This window comes from Cynocephalus volans, chromosome 17, assembly GCF_027409185.1.
Source record: "Cynocephalus volans isolate mCynVol1 chromosome 17, mCynVol1.pri, whole genome shotgun sequence".
Classification (NCBI taxonomy): Eukaryota; Metazoa; Chordata; class Mammalia; order Dermoptera; family Cynocephalidae; genus Cynocephalus; species Cynocephalus volans.
In genome coordinates this window covers 38261582-38280623 of record NC_084476.1, presented here as the reverse complement: position 1 = coordinate 38280623, position 19042 = coordinate 38261582, and positions in this window count along the sequence as shown.

Below are 19042 nucleotides of genomic sequence, written 5' to 3'. Positions count from 1 at the left end.
ACATTTAAGACAATACTGAGAAGTCCATGAGGTTTTTGTCCTTTTCAATGGGCCCATTCATATATTATTCTTAGTTTGAGAAACACTTACCTATAATAATGTAAAAGTATTTGTGGCCTTTTTTTTTTTTAGGGGTTTGTGTTTTGGAGCATTTCACTTGTAGAATACATTGACCTAGATATTATTAGGGGGGTGTTAATAACAAATTGAAAAATGTGTGTACTATGTGCTAAATTGGATTTGGAAAATGTTGCACATTATATTTCCTCTCAGAGATTCATAAAGCATTTTAGTGAAAAAATACTGAGAAATCCAACGGAAAAAAAAGTCAAATGTTGTTTCACTCCGTTTCCCAAGTCTGAGCAAAGAACACCACTATTGGAGGAATTATCAATATCCTAAGGAATACCTTTCTTTGAAAAACCAGTTTCAAAAATACTCGTCTAAAAAACCATCTAGAATAGGAATATTCTATTCAACATTTTTGCGCCAAAAACCCCTCTAGCAGTCTAGTGACACCTGTAGACATCTTCTTAGAATATTGTTTTTGAATACATAAAATATCAAGGAATCCAAAAAAAACCCAATTATACTGAAATACAGTTTGCAAAATAATTTTATTTTATTTTATTTTTTTTTTTTTTTTGTCGTTTTTCCGTGACCGGCACTCAGCCAGTGAGTGCACCGGTCAGTCCTATATAGGATCCGAACCCGCGGTGGGAGCATTAGCTGCGTTGCCAGCGCAGCACTCTACCAAGTGCGCCACGGGCTCGGCCCCAAAATAATTTTAAAACAAATGGGAGTATCTGAAGGAAAGGAGAAGGAGCAGTGGATGGAAAAAATATTTAAAGAAATAATAAGGCTGGGCCGGCCCGTGGCTCACTCGGGAGAGTGCGGTGCTAATAACACCAAGGCCCCGGGTTCGGATCCCATATATGGATGGCCGGTTCGCTCACTGGGTGAGCGGTGGTGCTGACAACACCAAGTCAAGGGTTAAGATCCCCTTACCGGTCATCTTTTAAAAAAAAGAAAAAAAAAAAAAAAAAAGAAATAATAAGGCTGGCCAGTTAGCTTAGCTGGTTGGAGCATGGTGTTATAACACCAAAGTCAAGGGTTCAGATCCCCATACCAGCCAGCCACCAAAAAATAAAAACAACGGGCCGGCCCGTGGCTCACTCGGGAGAGTGTGGTGCTGATAACACCAAGGCCACAGGTTCGGATCCCATATAGGGATGGCCGGTTGCTCACTGGGTGAGCGTGGTGCTGACAACACCAAGTCAAGGGTTAAGATCCCCTTACCGGTCATCTTTAAAAAAAAAAAAAAAAAAAAAAAGAAAGAAATAATTTGTCCACATATTGTATGATTCATTTATTGAAATATCTAGAATAGGTAAATCCATGGATACAAAAAGTCGATTAGTGTTTGCCTGGCATACAGGGTGGCAGGTGGCAGGTAGTGAGGAGGTAGGGAGGTAATGCCTAAAAAAATAGGGTTTTCCTTGTGATAAGGAAAATGTTGTAAAATTGATTGTGGTGATGGATGCACACCATCCACACATATAATAATAGCAATATACATTTACCATATCAAGTGTGGGCAATGATGTGGACACACTAGAACTCTCCACCATACCTCACTGATGGAAATGTATATTAAAACTACATTGGAAAACTGTTTGGTGGTTTCATAAAAGTTAAACATACACCACCTACCATATGATCCAACCACTCCTCTCCTAGGTATCCCAAGAGAAACGAAAGCACATGTCTAAACAAAGTATTGTACACAAATGTTCAGTAATTTTATTACTATAGCCAAAAATGGTAAACAACCAAAATCCATCAACAGACGAATGGATAAACAATGGACAATCCACACAATGGAATACCACTTAGAGTGAGCTATGGACATATGCAACAATCCTGATGACTCTCAAAAGAATTATATTTAGTGAGAAGAAGCCAGACAAAAATGAGTTCATACTGTATTATTCCGTTTACATAAAATTTTAGGAAGGACAAACTAAGCCGTGGTGACAAAAGCAGACCAGTGGTTGCCTGGTGACTAGGTGAGGTAAGTCAGAAGGAACAAGAGGGAGGGATTTCAAAGGAACACAAAGAAATTTTTGTGGGTAATGGATATATTCACTAACATCACTGTGGTAATGGTTTCATAGGTGTATACATCTACCAAAACTTATCAAATTGTATACTTTAAATATGTGGAGTTTATTGTATGTCAATTATATCTTGAAGTTCTTAAAAACATTTTTAAAAGTATATGTGATAAGAGATGTTTGTTGAAGACCACTTAAATTTATGATTTCCAGAGATTGTGCAGTTATTAATTTTTTTCTTTGTTTTTCAAAAATTTAAATCTTGTTCCAAAAGGTGAAAGTTGCATTTAAAAAACTGAGTAAACACTCTGTGAATTGTACTCATCAATGTATTGGTCAAAATGAGCTAGATTAAGCTGCAGTAATAAACAGCCCAAATCTGAGTGGCTTAATACCACCAAAATTTATTTCTCACTCACTCTACACATCCATAACAGTTGACAGGGGGTTAAGTTCATGGTAGTCTTCCTGAGACCCAGGCCAATAAAGCTCGAACATCCTGGAATATGTGGCCTCTTTGGTCAATGCAACTGAAAAAGAGAGAACTAAAGAGTGAATCACCAGCAATTCAATGCTCCAGCCCACAAGTGACAAACACCACTTTTAACCACATTTATTGATCAAAAATGGCACATAACCATGCTTTACTTCAAGAGGACAGGAGGGTGAATGCCTCCATGTACCCAGAAGTAAAGGAGAACTGGATATTCGTGAACATTAATAATCTACCACAATTACCCATGATACTAAAAATTTTTTTCCATACCAACATGGCAAAGAGATTGAAACATACTAAAAGAATGTGAACTGTCCCATGAACAGAGGTTCCTTCCAGAAAAGGTAGGAGAACTGTAACTCTGGCCACACTTACAAGTCCCCAACCACTCAATACTTTTCCTGTATGGAGAGCCAAATTGTCAGATAACCCAGAAACATCTGATTGGCAACTGTTTGATTAAAAGTTTCTTAGCTGCATAGAAATCTGCTCTTTTACACTTGCTATGCATCAAATACAGGCACCACTCACTCAATGTCCATCCCCTACGCCAGCTGTTGGAGAAACCCACCAGGTGGGGCCTACACTCAAGGAGTCTAAACACAGTGCTGTGTGAACAGAGAAGAGGGAACAATTAAATTTTTTTTAACGTTTTAAACTCAGACCTAACTGGTTTTTTTTCTGCTTTTTGATACAAATCTGGGTCTCCACTTTGCCAACTCTGCAGCTCTGCGATCCTAGGCAAATCCCTTTACCTTTCTGAGGTTCAGTTTCCTCACCTTTAAAATGGGAATAATAAGGCCTCCCTCCCACTATTGTGAAAAGAATGAGATAATGTCTACAGAAATGCTTTGTAAATTGCAAAGTTTTATATCAATCCAAGTTATCAGCACCATCAGCACCATCATGGCTGTCTCCATGTACTGTCTAGAAGGGGAGCCCCAGGGTTGGGGAAGGCCCAGAGGAAAGAGGGGCTCCTAGCCCGACCCTCTGACTGCTGGAGTCAGTGCCTCTAATTAACTCTTCCTGGCAGAAGGTTCTCGCTGGACATGTTTGCCTACCAGCAAAAAGCCAGGTGAGGCTTCCAGGGGCCGCCCACTGGCCTGACACACAGCGGAGGAATGATGATTCACAGCCTCCTAACAGCCTTGCTGACAGGCCTCGGGCCGGGCCCAGGCAGAGGCTGCCGAGGGCTGCCGAGGGCCGTCAAGGGTGCAGCGGGGCCATTGGGTTTTTTAGAACAACAGGAAGAGAGGGCAGAGGAAAAAGGAGTGATAAAAAAAGAAAGAAAGACACAACAAGGGGGAAGAAGGAACTGAGGAAACAAAGCAGAATGCTGGTTGTCGGGCTGGGAGCTAGGGAGGGGATGGTGCGTTGGTAACGGGTATAGAGTTCGCCCTGCAAGATGAAAACGTTCTAGAGATCTGCTGCACAGCAACGTGAATATGGTTAAGCACTACGGAGCTCTACTCTTAAGAATGATTAGGACGGTAAATTTCATGTATGTGTTTTTCACCACAGTTAAAAATAAAAGTTTTTAAAATTATTTTTAAAAAGTTAAAAATGAAAAAGGGAGACGGGAAGGAAGGAAGGAGAGAAAGGGGAGAGACAGGAGAAAGGACGGAGAAGGGAAGGAGGGAGAGAAAAGAAAAGGAGGGAAAGAGGATGCGAGGGGGAGGGAGGAATGGAAAGGAAAATTAAAGACATGGGAGAAGGGAAGAAAAGGAAGCGAGGAGAGGACAGCAGGAAGGAGGGAACGAACGCGCCCGGGCACGTGCTACGTGCGCCGCTTTCTCCTCCAGGTCGGCCCCGGCCGGGGGCGGGGCCGGCGGGCGTGACGTCAGCGCGCCGTTGCCCCGCCCCCCGTCCCCTGGACCGGGTGTTGTGAAATCTCACGCGGCGCAGCTGGCGTCCCGGCCCGCGGGTGCCGCTCTCCTTGGGTGGCTGCGAGTCCCTCGGCCTTTGGCCCTCTGCCCGGCCAGCCCCGGCGGCGGCGGCGGCGGGAGGGCGGTAATTGCCCAGAGACGCAGCACTTATCTGGGCCGGTTGTGCAAGGCGCGCGGGAGGGAGGGCCCCGGGCGGCGGCTCTCACGCCTCAGCGGCCAGGCATGCGCGCGGGGGCGAGGGGCGGCCGGGGTCCCGGGGGAGGGCCTCCGGGTGTTCCCGCTGGAAACGCCGCCTCCCTGCGCAGGAAAGGGCCGCCGCGTGACTGCGTGCTGAAGACCTGAGTTCCCGCCCCGGCCCTGCCACCTGCTAGGGTGTGTGATGTCGGACGAGCTACACGCGTGCTTCTGCTTCTGGACCCCAGGCGCCGCCTCTGTGTACTAGGAGTAAAATCACTACCTCGTGGTGGTTGTGATGATTAGAAGTAACGCAGGGGAGGCCTAGAACAGTGCCCGGCACTCATTAGGTACATGGTGAATGGCCACACTGAATAATTCCAAGTGCCATGCCAGTGTCGCCCGCCTGGCCCCTACACTGTCATTCAGACCCGGGTTCAAGTTGTGTCTTCCACTGATTTGCTGGAAGACCTTAGGACATTTGCCTCTCCTCCTTGGTCTTTTATGAAATTGGATGATGATGGTCCCCACTTTATCACTCTGTTGGGAGAATTAAATGAAGTGACCCTTGAGAAAGTGTGAGGACATACCTACATCAGACTCTGCCAACCACTGTTCTCCTTGGAAAATTCCTTTCTCTTGCCTTCAATGACAACAGGCGTTCCTGGTTTTCTTCCTACCTCTCTGGCTGCTCCTTCCTGGTCTCTTTGCAGACACATCCCTCAAGAGTCAGTATGCCTTGGGGCTCTTTCTTAGACATTCCTCTCTTCCTTGGTGAGGGGTGACTTGGTGACTGTATCTGCTTCAAGACTTCAGGTCCCAGCAACGACTGCAACCCAGACCACTCTTCTTTGGAACCAAATAACTTCAGAATACTTGCACTTGGATGGGTCCCACAAGAACCTCGTGTTCAACATGTCCAAAGCCGAACACATCATCTTCCTATCCCAGAATTATAGGGTGACTTCTGGGTTCTCCATTCTCCCCAGGTCACAGAGAAACCCGAGAGCCATCCTTAAGGCTTCCCTGTACCCATCCTCCTACCATCCAAACAGTCAAGTCCTTTCTACCTCTCTAATATCCATTCAGTCTGTCTTTTCCATTTCCACTGGCCCAGTCTTGGCCACTGCCATATTGTTCACTTGGGGGAATTGCAACAGCATCCCACTTGTCACTCTATCTTCAGTCTTGCCCCCTCCAATCTGTTTTCTACACTGAAGCTAGAATAATCTTTCTAAAATGCAAATCTTGTCATGTCACTCTGCTATGGTCTGAATGTTTGTGTCTCCCCAGAATTTATATGTTGAAATACTAACCCCAAGGTGATGGCATTAGGAATTGAGGCCTTTTGGAAGATGATTAGGTCATGAAGGCAGAACCCTCGTGAATGTGATTAGTGTCCTTATAAAATAGGCCCATGGGAGCTCTTTGCTGCTTCCACCATGTGAGGACACAGCAAGAAGATGCCATCTGTGAATAGGAAACGGTCCCTCTCCAGGCACTGAATCTGCCAGCACCTTGATTTTGGACTTTCCTTTGAAAAATAAATTTCTGTTGTTTATAAGACCCCCAGTTTGTGATATTTTGTTATAGTAGCCCAAAAAGGATTAATTTGCACTCCACTGTGTTTTCTGCTCATCTTTCCAGTTCATCTCCTGTTACTCACCTGCCCTCCAAACTCTAGTCACTCAGAACTTCTTTCTGTTCTCAAAGTGCCATGCTTTTGACCTTCTCACATGCTGGTCCCTCTGTATGGAACACTTAAATCCTCTTTTCAGCTCACTGTTACTTGTCCTACAAATTTCCACCACCTTTGCATAGCTTTCCTTGACCTCTCCAACCCCTGACTAGTTAGGCACCCCTCCTGTTTACTCTCAAAGTAGGAATACTCGAATTCTCATGGTGAATTTTTTCACACAAACTTTCTAGACGGCAAAAGGAAATGTGTGTCAAAATCCTTTAATAGGTCCGTATCTTTCAATCCAACAATTCCTCTTTTGAGAAATTTAAGAAAATTTTAAAGATGTACTCAAATATTTAGACATTGATATTCATGAGAGTGAAAAAATGGAAACAACCACAAGGTCCAATAAGGGATTGTTAAATAAATAATATTACACCCGTACAATGGAATACTTTACAGCCATTAAAAATGTAGGAGAATATGTAATATAAGGAAAAATTATTCGGAATATAATGTTAGGCAGGGAAAAGAGGTTACAGAATGTTAGGTATATACTGTATGGAACTAACTTTTAAAATAAAACTCACATAGAAAAAAAGGATCTGGAAGGATATTTGCCAAAATGTTAATAGTAATCATCTCTGTACGATGGGATGATAGGAGATTTTTATTTTGCTCATTTTGCTTATTTGTATTTTCTCCCATAATCCTGTATTTGCTCTCTAATTGTGTGATTTTTAAAAGTTAAAATAAATGTTTGCTGGCTGATTGGATATTTTTATCCACAGGTGCGAAGCAACCAGGGTGGGATAGGTGGGCCTCTTGGAGCCCTTTGCCAGCCTAAGTGGGGAGGCACCTAGATGCCAGGGCAAAGATGCCTCTCACCGATGCCCGACTCAGTTACATAGCAGCACCAGTGGAAAGGAGAAACAGTTGTTTGTTTGATAGAAATGGATACTGGCAGAATTCTCATTCATGGAAGAGCTTGGCTTGGGGATTGCTAGGCTGGTAGTATTCATTAAGGCCTTGGACATCTTCAAATTCCACCCCCTCATCTTGGAATTGGGGAACCAGAAACCCAAAGATGATTGGTGACTTGCCAAACCTGCCAGATGGCACAGGAAGGTAATGCAGAGCTGGAATTTGAACACGTTTTCTCACTTCCTGGTACCTGCTCATTCCAATATATTTCTCCACCCATCTTCAATAATTGACGCCAAGACTCCTTACACACAAATGCACACACACACACGCAGCCTGCTAGTTTTCCATCCAAAGTGTACACATCCAGAAAGCAAACCAACTTTGGATTTCTTTGATTTCTTACCATGCAGATCACTCGTACTAATCCTTGGGAAGTTGATCAGTCTAAGCCTCCCACCACACTCTGTCTCTAAGTGGAATATTCAACTCTGTAATTATTATACTTCAAACTCTACTCTTTTCTGTAAAGAGCTTCCTCTGTGCCAAATACTTTTCCATAAGTTTTTCTCTTATTTTATTTTTAATTTTTATGTTTTTATTTTATTCTCGCTACAATTCTATGATGCAGGTATTAGTGTCTTTTGCCCCCTGAGGAAACTGAGATTCAAGGAGGTTAAATAACTTTCTCAAAGTCACAGCAATAAGTGGCAGAGCCAGGATTCAAACTCCCTCTCCCAGGATACCCAACCCTGTACCAGTGTGGACCTGTTTCCCTGGTCCACACTGCCACACCAGAGCAGATGTCCTTTTTCATAGCCTGCAGGGAGGTGTTTCTGAGACTCACAGGAAGTTGAAGCTAAAGAGACATTGGAGGTCCTCTTTTCACATTTTATTCCATTCTTTAAACAAACTATGTTTTGCAGAATGGTTTAAACCATGAACTCTGAACAGAGGATCTAAATTTAAATCCTGTCTCTGCCACTTACTCATTGTGTGACTTTGGGCAAGTTACTTAACCTCCCTGTGCCTCAGATTCCTCATCTGAATAGTGTGGATAATAATGGTACTTAATTCATAGAGATGTTATGAGGACGAAATGAGTTATAACATGTAAGTACATAAAACAGCACTTGACACATGGTAAGCTGTCCATAAATAGCTTTCATCATCATCATCATCATCATATCATCATCATCACTATCCTATTATTTCTACTACTTAGAGTTTATGATACGCCAGGTCTTAAAGAGAGAATTGGAAGACAAAGATGACATAGACACTGTCCTCTTCTCAAGAAATTCATTTTATGGAAGGAGAGTGCAGAAACTATATATAATTACATTGTAATAATATGGTAAATGCAGTAACAAAGATATGTGTGGAGACTCCAGAGAGTGGATGGGACTCCTCCAAGGGAGCAGCAAAGTTAGGACTTGAGCTCAGGTATCCTGAGCCTCTTTCTATTCCACCTCATTGATTGGGAATTTGCCTGTGGACAGCACATACCAGTGTGACCCAAAGTCTTTCCACCTGGCACCAAAAAGAGGTTCCTAAGGCCGTCCCTGCCACAGCTGAAGATGTTACTAATGTGTAGAGATAGTCAATAAACATTTGCTGAATGAGTCAATGAATCAAAGGTGTTGGTGAGAGGCCAGACTACTTTCTCTTGGGCTCTCATCCTCAACGTGTGGGCATGAGGCAATGGTGGGGCAAAGCAGTCCTGCATGCGCCCTTGTCCCCCCTGTTCATCCTCAAAAAGGTGGTTCACTGGGGCACCACTGTTCAGTGGCTTCCCCTTTCCCCACAGCTGTTTCTGGTGCCCTCAAGGGAAACTTTCAGCTCACTCAGTTCAATCACTTCTACTATTATGTTGTGTGTGTGTGCCTGACTCTGTAGAGAAGAAGGTGAATCAGCCACAATCTTTGCCCTCGGGGACCTCGAATTCAAGCAGAATAAATAAACCATGACAAATGACTCGCCTGCAAGGTAGAAAGTGCTCAGGGCACCAAGAAGGGACAGATCAAAGACAACAGGAATCCAAATAATGAGAGTTTCAACAGATAGTGTGGTAGGCTGAATAATGGCCCAAAGATGTCTCCATCTTAGTCCCTGGAACCTGTGAATATTATTTTATATGGCAAAAGGGTCTTTGCAAGTCTGATTAAATTAAGGATCTCAGTATGGGGAGAATATCCTGGATTATGCAGGTGGGCCCTAAATTTAATCAGTTGTTTCAGCAGCTATAGGAGACTAATACAGATAGATTGCTGACTAGATGCTAGGCTCTAATTGGGTTTTATACATGAACTCTGAGGCCAGACTGCCTGGGTTCAAACCTGGCTCCACTACTTTCCATCTGTGTGGCTTTGGTCAGCTTACCTCCATGGGCTTCAGTTCTCTCATTTATAGAAGAGAAATAATATTTAGTACCCACCCCCACAGGATGATGTGAGGAATGATGTACAGGAGGTATTCTAAATGCTCACTATTATTTGGTTCTCGTTTCCTTCCTGGGCACTTGGGAGACTACACTTCCTGCCCCCTTGCAGTAAGGTGGCACCATGTAGCTAGTTTGGGCCAATAAAGTATAAGCAGTGAAAAGCCCCCGTGGGACCTGGACCACGTGACCTCTGACCCACATGTGCCTGTGGGCACCTCACAACCTCTCTCAGACTTAATGACATGATGAACCACTCCCATGTCCTTTCCAACACTCACTCTCCAGCACTCTGAGCATCATGTGACAAAAATGGACAGTAAACAAGACAGGAGGAGAGAAGGAATTTAAAAGGGCTCATGGGAACAGTGTGAGCCACATGGCGTATGTGGGTGGATCCCCAGAGAATGTATGCATACCACCAAAGATGACAGTAGGTGGCACCAGGATGAACTGAGTTGTTATAATAGTTCATTAATTTAATTAATTATGGCAAATGATACTGGGTTTCCATCCAAAGTTTCTTTTTTAGAAAAAAAGTTGAGTTGATTTAAAGAAAAAATATTGACTAATCTCACAGATGGTTGTGGATATAGCAAAAATTGTAAAAGGGGAATCAAAAGACTGAAACTATGGGCAACTTCCCAGAAACAATGAGAAGAAGATGGACTTTTGAGTCAGGACAGGGTTTGTATCCAGTTCCTCCACTTGCTAGTAGTATGACCTCATTTCTCAAGCTCTCTGAGATTGTTTTCTCATTATTTCTTAATGGGGATCATTATCCCAACATCATAAGGAGTGTGTGAGAATTATGACTTACTTTCACTATTGCTGACCATATATTCTTCCTTCTTATTGTTACCTGTGGGTCTTGACCCAACATGTAAATTGGGGGCCAATTCAACACACATTTCCAGAAAGCCTGGCCAGGCTGGGGGGACAGAGCCCAGTCAGACCAGCCTCCTGTCCTCCAAGAGCTCCCAACCTAGCGGGGCAACTGACACAGACTCAAAGACGCACAGTCCACAGCCAAAGTGCCATGGGAGACCAGCAGGTACAGTGTCAGAAAGGCACTGAGGTAGCGCTGAGGAGCTATGGTGGCAGAGATGGCTCTTGAGCCGTGAGTAAGATTTTGCAGGCAGATGAGGGCAGGGAATGCATACCAGGTTGCCTCACTCTCTCAGCCTCAGTTTCCTCTTTGGCAAAATATAAATAATACCACCTACCTTTTGCTATGCTACAGTGAAGATTAAGTGGGATAAGGCACAGGAACCACCTAGCACAGTGCCAGGTTCATATTAGGCGCTGCATAAACAGAGGCGATTACTTACTATTATGCTGGATAATAAAGCCCCAGTGGGTGGCCCCCTTCCATAATGGAACAAACTTCTCCTTCCCTGTGACTCACCTCCAGGGGATTGCCCAGGGGCAAGCATGTCCCAGGCTCCTAGGCAGGTTGGAACCATCAAGCTCCCTGTAGAAAATTTGGAAGAGATCAGTGCCTGGGAGAGCTTACCTCTTCCCGTCCCCATTTTGCAACTACAGATCCTTGGTCCCCAAGACAGGGAACATAATTTTTCCCCCATGTCAGAGTTGAACCTCAAGTCCATGTTTCTACCATCTAAGGAAAGAAAGACCACACTTTTGTGTCAGCCCCAGATCCTCCCAGCCTTGTCCCGAAGAGCCTGCTGTGCAGGAGCCCAGAGAGACCGCCTACTGGGAAGAAGTAGGAGACCAGGGTTTAAATCCACCCATTTGCTATCTGATTAGCATAATGGCCCTTTCCTCCTCTAGGCTTTGGTGTTCTAAGACTGGATAGGGGTGGGCTGACTATCAAAAAGCCACAAGGATAGAACAGACCAATCAGAGCAGACACTGGCAGGGTCCTGGCAGTTCCCTTCTGGGCTAGATGTTAATCCTTCACTTGCTGGGGATGGAGATGTCCCGGGGTCCTGGAAGGGGCCAGAACAACAGAAGGAGGCCACTTAGGGAGCTGGAAGTAGCAATTTTCAGCCCTGCTCACATCCCTCTATCTCATAGGGCAGTTATGAGCTAGATGCAGCCATGCTCTATAAACTACAAGGCCCCGTCTGTCCCTCTCCATGGGCTGTTTTTCCCTAACTCCCCTAGCCATGAAGAGAGAGCTATGATTGTGGCCCAGACTCATCATGTTTCATGGACGCCAAGAGCACTTAGCTCTTGACCACAGTCACACAGGAGAATCAGTTGCTCAGGTATGGCTGGAACTAGGCTCCGCTTTCTAATCCAGTGCACCTTTTCTTCTCAATGCTGAACTGTCCGGGTCCAGAAGCAAAGCATTCCTTCATGGGCAGGTGGTAAACAAAGACCAAGGTGATCAGAGAGGAAGACAGGCTTGTGGCAGAGATATAGAGTGTAGTGTGGGCAGTATGTGTTTCCCACAGTGGAAACGGCTCCTTCCCTCCCCTCCACCTCCTCTGTAGTGCTGGCAGTGTCTGGCACATGCTGGCTCCACCTCAAGGTCACATGTGCATCCACCAAGTCCCTCTCCCTGAGGAAGATCCACATTCCCAAAGAAGAGGTAGGGACCTCATGATATTTAAAACTTTATTGAAATATAATTTACACACCATAAGATTCACCTATTTAGTGTACAATGCTATAACTTTTAGTAAATCTACAGAGTTGTGTACCACCACCCATCACCAGTTTTAGAACATCTTCCATCATCCCACAATGATCCTTCATGCTCATTTGCAGTCAGTCCCCATCCCATCCCCAGCCCCAGGCAACCACAAATCTGCTTTCTGTTTCTATAGATCTACTTTTTCTGGACATTTCACATAAACAGAATCATACAACATGTGGACTTTCATGTCTGGCTTCTTACACTTGGTATAATTTTTTGAGGTTATCTATGTGGTAACATGTACAGTACTTCATTCCTTACCTCATTCGTTTTGGGGCCCTGGCACCCAGATGCCCTTCCAAAATGAGGGCAGCTATCCACCAAAAAATTCCAGTCAACCCCAAGTTGCTATGGACTAGGCACTGCTCCTCCTGCCTGCTGCCAATGGTATGAATATAGCAATTTGGTTTTCAACCCATGAGTGTACAGCATTGAATTGCCATGCCCTTGACCTCAGAGGAGTGTGCAGCATCCTGTCTGCTTGTTTGGAATTTGCCATTATTCCCCCCCTCATCCTGGCTCTGAAAACCGTGGTGACTCATTGCTTCGAAATTAACTCTCCTTCAACCCCAAGTGGCTGAATTATCTCGACTAATTGGAGAAGAACAACACTCCAAACACAGAGCTCTCTGAGAGAAAAACAGCTCTGTGGACGGAGATATTTACCCTGAGTTGGCAAGGGCCACCCTGTCTCAGAAAGATAAGACACCGACTTTTTCTCCCTTGCCTTGGCACCAGATTTATTGGCAGCTATAAGAAGGAAAATGGTTGACAATCTTTTGTATAGTCAATATAGAAATATTTCTATAGAAAACATAAGCATTAAACATTTTCTGCATAGGCTCCTGGACTCTCAAGCCTTGGGCCTAACTCAATTCAGACACCTACTGAGTTTCTACTATTGTGTCAGGCACTGTGCTAACTATGAAGGAGGGATGAGGCAGAGATATATACATTTTTGCTTTTTTTCTGTTTTTACTGGGGTAAAATATACATAACATGAAGTATGCCATTTTAACCATGTTTAAGTGTGCAATTCAGTGGCATTAATTACAATGTTGTGCAACCATCAACACTAACTAGTCCCCCAAATTTTTCACCACTCCAAACAGAAACTTTGTAGCCATTAAACAATAATTCCTAATTCCCCCGTCCCCAGCCCCTGGTAAATTCTCATCTACTTTCTGGCTATATGAATTTGCCTATTCTAGATATTTTAAACATGTAGAATCATACAATATTTATCCTTTTGTGTCTGGCTTCTTTCACTTAGCATAACGTTTTCAAGGTTCATCCATGTCATAACATGTCAGAACTGCATTCCTTTTTATGGCTGAATAATATTCCATTGTGTGTATGTGTGTGTGTGCCACATTTTGTTTATCTATTCATCTATTGCTGAACACTTGGGTTGTTTTTACCTTTTAGCTAGTTTTCGATAGTGCTGCTGTGAACATTCTTGTACAAGTATTTATTTGAATACCTAGTTTCAATTTTTGGGAATATAAACCAAGGAATAGAATTGTTGGATCATATAGTAACTTCTTGAGGAACTGCCAGACTGTTTCCAACAGCAGCTGTACCATTTTACATTCTCACCAGCAATGTATGAGGTTTCCAATTTGTCCATATCATCTCCAACACTAGTTATTTTCAGTATTTTTTATTTTCTTATCAGTAGGTGTGAAGTTGGTATCTCATTGTGGTTTTGATTTGCATTTCCCTAATGACTAATGAGGTTGAGCTTCTTTTCATGTGCTTATTGGCCATTTGTATACCTTCTTTCGCAGAATGTCTATTCAAGTTCTTTGTCCATTTTTAACTGGGTTGTTGGCATTTTGTTGTTGTTCAGTTGTAGGAGTTCTTCTTATATTCTGGATATTAAACCCTTATCAGGTATATGATTTGCAAATATTTTCTTCCATTCTATGGATTATCTTTTCACTCTCTTGATAGTGTCCTTTGATACACAAGGCTTTTAATGTTGAAAAAGTCCAGTTTATCTATTTGTTTGGTGGTTGCCTATGCTTTTAGTGTCAAATTGAAAAAGCCATTTCCAAATCCAAGGTGATGAAGATTTTCCACTATGTTTTCTTCTAAGATTTTTTTTATAGTTTTAGCTTTTACTTTGCTTAAATCTTTGATCCATGCAGAGTTAATTTTTGCATATGATATAAGGTAAGGGTCCAACTTCATTCTTTTTCATGTGGATATTCAGTTTTTCCAGTACCATTTGTTGAAGAAACTGGTCTTTCCCCATTGAATGGTCTTGGCACTCTTTTCAAAAATCAATTGGCAACAGATGTGAGGGTTTATTTCGGGACTCTTAATTCTATTCCATTGGTTTATATGCTTATTGGTCTATTTCACTGATCTGTATGCCAGTACCACACTGTTTTGATTACTGTAGCTTTGTAGTAAGTTTTGAAATTGGGAAAAGTGAGTTCTCCATCTTTGTTCTTCTGTTTCAAGACTGTTTTGGCTATTCTGTCCCTTAAAATTTCATATGAATTTTAGGGTGAGTTTTTTCATTTCTGCAAAAGAAACCATTGGGGTTTTGATGGGGATGGCATTGAATCTGTAGATCACTTTGGGTAGTCTTGTCACCTTATAAATATTAAGTCTTTCAGCCCATAAACACAGGATGTCTTTCCATTTATTTAGGTCTTCCTTAGCTTCTTTCAGCAATGTTTTGCAGCTTTCAGTGTATAAGTTGTGTACCTACTTGGCTAAATTTATTTCTTTTTCTGTTTCTATTTCCTTTTTCTGTGTATCCTTGCAACAGTTCATTAGCAAAGTAGTAAACTAAACTCCTTTCTTACAACTGAAATGGCTGAATTCATAAAAGCCTAGTAATGGAGATAAGAACAATTTAAAAAAAGAAACTCTAATATAAGGTAGGAGGGAACCCATCCCATAAAGAAAGTATATCTAAGATTCTGTGCCATCAATTCAATTATTCCCTCATTCCATGATTTTACAGCATTGAGCGCCTACTCTACACCACATGCTGCTGGACATAGCACTGAATTATTCATAACTCCTGTTTCCTAGGACTTAGAGGACAATGAAAGCAAGCAGAGCCATTTTAAGACATTCCTAGGTCATACTTGAGTTTCCTCACCTGTGAAAAAGGAATAATAATAGCATAACATCATAGAGGTTCTGTAAGATTTAAATTAATTTAAAATGTGTAAACCACTTAGATAGTGTCCAGTACATGTAAGCACTCTACAAGTGCCACCATCGTCACCATCATCACCATCACCATCATCATTATCATCATCATCACAGCCTTAATCAGACTTTCTTTTGAAATCCCATCTTATCAGTTAAAATTAAAACTTTTTCACTATAAAAATTAAGATTTTAGCAATTTTTCTGTGGAATATATTACTAATTTCAGCTTTGCAGTTTTCTTTTTATGTTTGGGAACCAGTATATTTTGGAAAGCCCTTGAAAAGCTCACAGACTGTACCTCTGGTTTCCAGTAGATAAAGTGGCCCTGCCCAGAGGGAGGTGGGGCTGTACTGGTGGTTTTTACTGCACATCTCTAAGGGAAACCAATCTCCTAGAGTACAGGTGAGTAAATCAAGGACTACCACACAAAGCAACAAAGATCACTTCTGGTTGGGAAAAAAAGAGAAGCTTTTATGTAGGTGTGGCACCTGAGCCAAGTCATGAAGAACAGAAAGACTTCAGTCCACAGAGATGCTGTGAGAAGGGCATGCAGGCAGAAGGAACAGTAAAAGCAAAGCCAAGGGGCACGTTTGGGGAAGAGTGAGTCGTTCTGTTTGGTTGGAGAAAAGGATGTGTGAAGAGGGGAAAAAGGAAATGAATCTGGAGAGAGATGAAGGAGCCAGATCAAGGATGGCTTTGAACGGCAAGCTTAAGTTTGGACTTTGATATGTAGGCAATGAAGAGTCATTGCAGGTTTTCGGGGAAGGAAGTATCATAATCAGGGCTGTGCTCCAGGAAGGACCCTCTGGCAGCTTGTGTGGGGGTGGGCTGGAGGTGGCAGAGCGTAGGGGCAGGAGACCAGTAAGGAGATGTTACAATAGTGCAGTGACTGATGGGAGGAAGGGACAGAGTCAGAATGAGGTCAGGCCACCATGACAAGTGTAGTGGCCCTAACTCAAACTCCCAACCCCATGTGGCTCCTCTGCCTAGTGAAGGGTCAGGACCATAGGCTGAGGCCCTACTGTCTCCTCAAAGCCCCTGGTGACCAGAAACCTTGATTTTCAGGGGCATTGAAGGACAACAGCAAGGCAACCTTGGCCTCATGGGGACCAAACCCATGATGTCATGTTGGCACCTCAGCTTGCTGGATGAAGATTTGGAGCCAAGACCCAGAGCTAACACTTTGTCAGGGATGAAGGCAAAAGATGGGAAGAAAATATGGGACAAAGATGCTGGGGCCAGGGGCACTGAGGACATATATATGGAAGCATTTTTCATCCCACATCTATTAGGCCATCTTGGGGATCCAGTGTCTCAGTCTAGCCCTGTACTGTGAGAGTGGCTGGAATAATGGAGTGTGCCCCAAAACATGAGCCCCATCACCACAGGTGTATAAGTAGAAATAGGAATCCATTTGGCAGGGATACTACAGGGGAGTTCCATCATTTCTTGGGGTGGAAATTTTGAAAAATATGACCCAGATTGTAGGATACTAACCTATGTTGAGGGCAACCAATTAGATTGTTCTTGTGTCATCTGTTTTGTTTCTCATCCGGATGATTTGATTAAAACAAGTGGATGATCAATTTCATGAGAGGTTGTTAGTATATCACATAAAAAGCGGTGTGCTTTTGTGAGGCCTTAAAAATGTGGCTAAATCTTCACATGGTTTCTCAATCATTTTCAAAGCTAGTTGATATGGTAGGAATTTCTAATGAGAGAGTTAATGACAGAGAAGAGAGAAGTTGGCTAAAAGCAGGATCTACGGTTTTGTTCTTTGGGGGTTGACATTAACCAGTCAACTTCCACAGATGGTTCCAAGGTCCAGAAAGCAAGAGAAGGTCAGCACATCACAAGTCCAAGGTTCAGATGGGAGGGGAGAGCATTAGAGGAAACCTTGAACTGAGAGACTTCTAGTCCCAGCTCTGCAACTCACCAGATGTGTGACCCTGGGCAAGTCCACTCACCTCTCTGAGCTTCAGTTTCTTCAAAGTTAAAATGAGGACTATGCCACCTACTTCCTGGGGCCTCTGTGAAGATCGAGTGGGGTAATTCATTAAAAATGCCTAGTACCTACCACTTCAAACTCACTAGAACAGCTATGATCAAAAAGACACAAGTATTAGTCTCTGTGTCTACCGTAAAAAATTACCATAAGCTGTGTGGTTTAAAGTGACAGAAATATATTGACTCACAGTTCTGGAGGCTAGAACTCCAAAATCAAAGTGTTGGCAAGGTCACATTCCCTGCAGAGGCGTGAGGGGAATTTAAATCCATTCCTTGCCTCTTCTGGTGACTGTTGCCATTCCTTGGCTTGTGGCTGCTCACCCCGATCTCTGCCTCCATCTTCACATGAACTCCTCTTCTCTGTGTGTCTCTCCTCTATGTGTCTTTTATAAGAACATTTTTGGTTGGATTTAAGCCCAATTTAAGCCCTAGATTATCTGGATAATCTAGGATGATTTCATCTTGAGTTTATTAACTTAACTACATCTGCAAATACTCTTCTTCCTAATAAAGTCATATTCACAGGTTCCAGGAATTAGGACATAGACATATATTTTTGGGGAGTGCTATAGTTTGAATTCTTGTCCCCGCCAAAACTCATCTTAAAACTTAATCCCCATTGTAATAGTTTTAAGAGGGTATTTGAAAGGTGGGGCTTTCAGAGGTGATTTGATCATAAGGACTTTGCCCTCATGAATGGATCAATCCATTCCGGGATTAACGGGTTCATGGATTATGGGTTATCAAGGGAGTAGACTGGTGGCTTTATTAGGAGAGGTAGAGAGCACATCAACACATTCAGCCTTCTCACCATGTGATTCCCTGAGCCGCCTCAGGACTCTGCAGAGTCCCCACCAGAAAGAAGGCTCTCACCAGAAGCACCCCCTTGACCTTGGACTTCCCAGCCTCCAAAATTGTAAGAAATAAAATTTGTTTCTTTATAAATCACCCAATTTCAGGTATTCTGTTATAAGCAACAGAAAACAGATTAAGACAGTGGCCACCTTTCAACCCACTCAACAAGTACTGGCAAGAATACAGAAAAACTGAAGCCCTCATACACTGCTGGTGTGAATGTAAAATGGTACAGCCACTTTGGAAAACAGTCTGGCAGTTTCTCAAATGATACGGCAATTCAATTCCACACCTAAGTATATACTCAACAGAAATAAAAAACATGTCCATACAAAAACCTGTACACAAATGTTGATAGATGCATTATTCATAATAATCAAAAAGTGAAAACAACTCAGATGTCCATCAACGGATGAATGGATAAATAATAGGTGGTATATCTGGATAATGGATTATTATTCAGCAATAAAAATAAATTAAGCACTGATACATGCTACAAATGGATGAACTTTGAAAACATTACATTATGCTAAGTGAAAGAAACCAGTCACAAAGGGCCACATACTCTATGATTCTGTTTATATGAAATGTCCAGAATACACAAATCTATAGAA